This window comes from Orycteropus afer, unplaced genomic scaffold (genome assembly GCF_000298275.1).
Source record: "Orycteropus afer afer isolate SDZICR_OR568_19922 unplaced genomic scaffold, OryAfe1.0 scaffold00431, whole genome shotgun sequence".
NCBI classification, from domain to species: domain Eukaryota; kingdom Metazoa; phylum Chordata; class Mammalia; order Tubulidentata; family Orycteropodidae; genus Orycteropus; species Orycteropus afer.
In genome coordinates, this window is record NW_006922018.1 from 1126913 (window position 1) to 1133428 (window position 6516).

A 6516-nucleotide genomic window follows, 5' to 3' on the forward strand; every position below is an offset into this window, starting at 1 on the left:
GTTTGAAACACCAGTGGCTCAGCCTCAAAACTCACATCAACACGTTACCATGGTAGTGATAGTGATGGATATAATACTGCCTGGAAATAAGGTTTTCTTTGTTATGTTAATGAGGTCGTATCAGTGTAGGGTGTGTCCTAAGCATAATCATTTCTGAGATACAAGGAACAGAGTAGGCTTAGAGACAAACCAAAACCAAACTAAACTCGAGTCAAGCTGATTCTGACTCATAGCAACCCCTCCTTGGGTTTCCCAGGCAGTGTCTCTAAGGAAGTAGATTGCCTAGTCTTCCTTCGGAGGAGTGGCTGGTGGAAGGACAAATGCAGGCATGGGTGAAGATCTCAAGGGATCAAGGAAAACCTCACTCACTGCCGTCGAGTCAGATCCAACTCATAGTGATCCCTTCTTGGGTTTCCAAGGCAGTATCACTATGGAAGTAGATTGCCCAACCTTTCTTCCGAAGAGGGGCTGGTGGGTTTGAACTGCCAGCCTTCTGGTTAGCAGTCAAATACCTTAGGCACTATGCCACCCAGGACTACAGAAAGTGAAAAAGACAAGAATCTTTCCCTAGAGTCAATAGAGAAAGAGCCTTCCTTTGTAGCTGGTGCCCTGTATTTGGAACTCGAGACAACTAAACAGTGAGAAAATAAATTTCTGTTCTTTAACGCCATCCACTTCTGGTATTTCTGTTACAACAGCACTAGGAAGCTAACACAATAACTAATACAAATGGCTGGCATGTTCTCACCCTTCACAGTTCAACTCAAGTGTCACTTCTTCAGAGAACCCTTTCCAAACCACTCTGGCTAAAGTAGCTTTCTTCCTGTCCCGTCTCTTCCCTCAGTCACTTTCTAATATAGAGCCCTGTTTTATTTCTTTCATAGCACTTATTGTTGTTGTTGTTATGTGCCGTCGAGTCGGACCCAACTCATAGCGACCCCTTCTTGGGTTTCCAAGGCAGTATCGCTACAGAAGTAGATTGTCCCATCTTCCTTCCGAGGAGTGGCTGGTGAGTTTGAACTGCCAGCCTTCTGGTTAGCAGTCAAGTGCCTTAGCCACTATGCTACCAAAGCACCCATAGCACTTAATACCATTTTTAATTAATTAGTTTATTTGTGTGAGGTCTGACAACCTACAACTAGAATATAAGCTTCTAAAGGGTAGGATTATCGCTGGACTTGTTGGCTACTCTCCCCAATACCTAGACTCCTGCCTTGCTCAAATATTTGCTGAATAAATGAAAGGGAATTATGGTTCTGCATTATTTGCTCCAGAATTTTTCTGGTCTTTAGCAGAGCCAAATCCTTCCAAGCATAATCTGTGTTTTCATAAGAACCTTGACAGCCAACAAGTCCTGGGGTTGTTTCCAGGTTTTAGAACAAGGCTTGTTTTTATTTTACAGATCAAGAAAGTCACTTACCAAACTCACAAAGCTAGTAAGTGGAGGAACTGGTATTCAAACTGAGGGCTGAGTTCAAAGCCCATGCTGCCTCAATAAATAAATCAATATGTATTTAAAACAAAATAGAACCCAGTAGGCAATAATCAAGGAAATAGGGGAGTGAGTGGAACATTTCATCAGAAAATCATGTACTAGTCCATGAACAGGAGCTCTGGTAGCATAATGCCTAAGGCATTTGACTGCTAACCAGAAGGCTGGCAGTTCAAACCCACCAGCCACTCCTGGGAAGGAAGGTTGAGCAATCTACTTTAGTAGTGGTACCACCTTGGAATCCCAAAGAGGGGTCGCTGTGAGTTGGGTCTGACTAGACGGCACATAACAACAACAGTCCATGAACAGTTGAAGTGGCTGGCGATTTGAGCCTTAACAACTTACTGTCTATTAAAAGGATCAAATGAGGAGTAACCTAACAGTGAGGGGATGTGAGGGAAAAAAGACTATTTCATCATAGAAGTCCTCACACTACCCAATGCTTCTTGCCCACTCTCTACCTCCCATCCCAGGTAAGGCAAATGCAAGTGTCTGACCCATCCCCAGGGATTGTGGGCCATGCAGCAGGTCTGTTTTGACCCTTGCAGATCCTGATGCTCTGACAACTCAAGATGAAATGCCTACCAGGGATTACAAGATGCAGTATAGTTATAGTACACTACAATATAGCACAATAAAGTCACCAACACTTGTCATTCCTCATGCCCTCTACTCACCTCTTCCTGCTTCCTGTCTCCCTTAGAATAGCAAGAGTGAACCATAAGGAGAACGACATGTGTTTGGCCAGAATTCTCTCAGGGCTTTAAGTTCTAATCCCAATCCTGCCATGCACCACCATACTAGTGGTACGGCCTTGATCAGGATGCCTCTTGTTGCTGTTGTTAGGTGCCATCGAGTCAGCTCTAACTCATAGCAACCCTATGTACAACAGAACAAAACACTACCTGGTCCTGTGCCAGCCTCACAATCCTTGCTATACCTGAACCTATTGTTGCAGCCACTGTGTCAATCCATCTTGTTGAGCGCCTTCCCCTTTTTTTCTGACCTTCCACTTTACCAAGCATGATATCTTTCTCCAGAGAATGGTCCCTTCCAACAACATGACCAAATTAGGTGATTCGAAATCTGGCCATTCTGTCTTCCAGGGAGCATTCCAGCTACACTTCCTTCAGGACTGATTTGTTAGTTCTCCTGGCAGTCCATGGTACTTTCATTATTCTTTGTCAACATCAACTCAAAAGCATCAACTCTTCTGCAGTCTTCCTTATCCTTCCTTTGTCCAGCTTTCACATGCACATAAGGCTACTGAAAATACCATGGCTTAGGTTAGGTGCACTTTAGTCTTCACAGGGGAGCTCCGGTAGCATAGCGCCTAAGGCATTTGACTGCTAACCAGAAGGCTGGCGGTTCAAACCCACCAGCCACTCCTCAGAAGGAAGATGAGGCAATCTATTTCTAGAGTGATACTGCCTCAGAAACCCAAGGAGGGGTCGCTATGAGTCGGGTCCGACTCGACAGCACATAACAACAACAACAACAGTCTTCAAAGGACATCTTTGCTCTTCAGCACTTTAAAGAGGTCCTTTGCAGCAGATTTGCCCAATGCAATACATCCTCTGATTTCTTGACTGCTGCTTCCATTGGTGTTGATTATGGATCCAAGTAATACGATATACTTGACAACTTCATTCTTTTCTCCATTTATCGTGATGCTGCTTATTGGTCCAGTTGGGAGGATTTACATTTTCTTTATGTTGAGGTATAATCCATACTGCAGACTGTAGTCTTTAATCTTCATTAGTAAGTGGTTCAATTCATCCTCACTTTCAGCAAGCAAAGTTGTGTCGTCTGCATATCACAGGTTGTTAATAAGTCTTCCTCCAATCCTGATGCCATGTTCTTCTTCATATAGTCCAGCCTCTCTGATTTGTTCAGCATACAGATTGAATAAGTATGGGGAAAGGATGCACTCCCTTCGTGATTTCAAACCATGCAGTAGCCCCTTGTTCTGTTTGAATGACAGCCTCCTGATCTATGTACAGGTTCCTCATGAGCACAATTAGGTGTTCTGGGATCCCCATTCTTCTCAATGTTATCCATGATTTATTATGATCCACACAGATGAATACTTTTGCATAGTCAATAAAACACATGTAAACATCTTTCTGGTATTCATAGCTTTCAGCCAAGATCCATCTGACAAAAGCAATGATATCTCTCATTCCACATCCTCTTCTGAATCCAGCTTGCATTTCTGGAAGTTCCCTGTCAATATGCTGCTGCAACTATTTTTGAATGATCTCCATCAAGATTTTACTTGCATGTGATATTAATGGTATTGTTAGATAATCTCTACATCCTGTTAGACCACCTCTCTTTAGGATGGGCAAAATATGGATGTCTTCCAGTTTGTTGGCCAGATACCTGTGTTCCAAATTTCTAGGAATGAGTGAGCGTTTCCAACTCAGTATCCATTTGTTGAAACATCTCAATGGATATTCTGATAATTCCTTGCTTTCAGGGAAACCCTGGCTAAGATTATATAACCTTTCAGTTTCTCAAGTCATCTTCTGTAAAAATAGTGTCTACTTTTTAAGATTAGTGTGAGTGCTAAATGATAACAATAATTTTCAAATGGAAAGCATGTAGGGGACTGTCTGGTGCACAGCAAATAAATAAATAAATAACCCACTTCCATCGAGTCAATTCCAACTCATAGTGGCCCTATATGACCATCATAGAGGAGAACTGCCCATAGGGTTTCCAAAGCTGTAAATCCTTACAGAAGCAGACTGCCTCATCTTTCTCCCACACAGCAGTTGATGGTTACACAGCAAGTGCTCTATGAGTAACAGCAATTGATATTGTTGAGAAAAAGGGAAACTATATCTGGAGAATACAACTTGTCCCTATGTCTGAGAAGATCTTAGTTCAATAGAGAACATCCTTACTCTTTCTTCTCCTTCTTTCAGTGGGACTCTTCTATATTCTCATCTATTCTACAGGAAGTAAATAAAAGACCTAGGGGTGATCCATATAGAAAATGGTCATGGTTGAAATCAAAGACAAAAATGTTGAGAATTTTTCTTTTTCCCCAAATATAATAGCCTGGGGATTATCACCATCAAACACAATGTATTTAAAGGTTGCATATACATCCTGGTGCTCTGGTGGTATAGTGCCTAAGGCATTTGACTGCTAACCAGAAGGTTGGCAGTTCAAAACACAACAGCTGCTCTACGGACGGAAGATGGGGCAATCTACTTCCATAAAGATTTACTGTCTCGAAAACCCAATGGGGGTCCTTATGAGTTGGAATCAACTGCATAGCAGTGTTTTTGTTTGTTTTTGTATATGCATTCTATTTCAAGGTGTTTTATACAGGGACAATTCTAAAATGGGGATATGCAGCTGAGACTTGCAGTTATTTTAATGTCTGTGTGTGCAAGCCAGCCCTGTGTGAATTGAAAGTGTTCCCTCCATAGTATGCCTGTTCTTTGTTTAGCCTCCACAGATGGTCAGCGGTGTCTTGAACTTGATAGTCATCCTCATAAGCACATTGTTATTGATTAGCAAAGTTTGATAAAACTACAAGGAGAAATAGGCAAATCAACAACCATAGTGGGAGACGTTAACATACCTCTCAAAAATTGACAAAATAAGCAGACAAAAAATGAGTAAGGCTATAGATTTAGAAGGTATAATTATAATGGTTGGAAGGGGAGGGAAAAATATAAAACCCTAATGCAACAACTGTAGAATGCACATTCATTCTAACATTTGCAGAATATTTACCAAAAAAAAAAAAAAAAAATTGACTTTACATTGGAATATAAAGAAAGTCTCAAATAATTTCAAATGATTAGATTATAGAGCATAATTCTTTAATCACAATGTAATTATGGTAGAAATCAGAGACAATGATATTTAGGAGATCTCCATATGAAAGTTGAAAGAAACATAACACTCTGAATAACGCATGGGTTAAAGAAGAAAATCACAACAGAATCTTTAAAATAATTTTAATTAAAAAAATGTTTTTTAATTAAAAAAGATATACAAAGGATGAAAGAATACATTATTAGCAGATCTGCATTATAGGAGATATTAAAGAAAACAAGCAGAAGGAAAATGATACCAGATGGAAATATAAAACTACACAAAGGAATGGGAAGCACTGGAAATCGTAACACATGGTAAATATTTAAGACTTTTTTTTTGTTGTTGTTATTTTAGTCTCTTTAAAAGATAATGAACTGTTAAAAAAACAATAATGAAATAATCATAAAAATGCATTATGAGATTTATGTCATATGTACAAGTAAAATGTATGACAACAATAGCATAAAGACTAGGAGGTGACATCATACATTTTCTACAGATCTTAAACGGATAGTAAGGGAATATTATAAACATCTAAAAAAGACCCAAACTCACAGCTGTGGAGTTGATTCTGACTTATAGTGAACATCCTTGGGTTTCTGAGGCTGTATATCACTATGGAAGTAGATTGCCCAATCTTCCTTTTGAAGTGTGGCTGGTGAGTTTGAACCGCCAGCCTTCTGGTTAGCAGTTAAATGTCTTAGGCACTACATCACCAGAGCTCCTTATAAACATCTACTTACCAATAAATTCAGTAATTTAGAAAAATGGTCAATAACAGAATTGCCAAATTTTATTCAAGAAGAAATAGATGACCTGAATAACATATCTATTGAAGAAATTGGATTTGTAGTTAAAAACTTTCCCACAAAGGAACTCTAGGTCCAGATTATTCCACTGGTGAATTATACCAGTTAAGAAAGAAGTAATATAAAAATGACATTTTTAACATCTAAATGAAGGTATTATGCAAACTCTTCCTTAATATCAGAGTCAAAGACTTTACAGAAAAAGAAAGCTAGAGAACAACATTCTTCATGAACATAGACGTAAAATTTCTAAACAAAATTTTAACAAATCAAATCCAACAATAAATGAAAAGAATAATACACCATGAGCAAGTGGCGTTTATCTCAGGAATGCAAGATTGGTTTAGCATTTGAAATTAGTGGATGTAATTT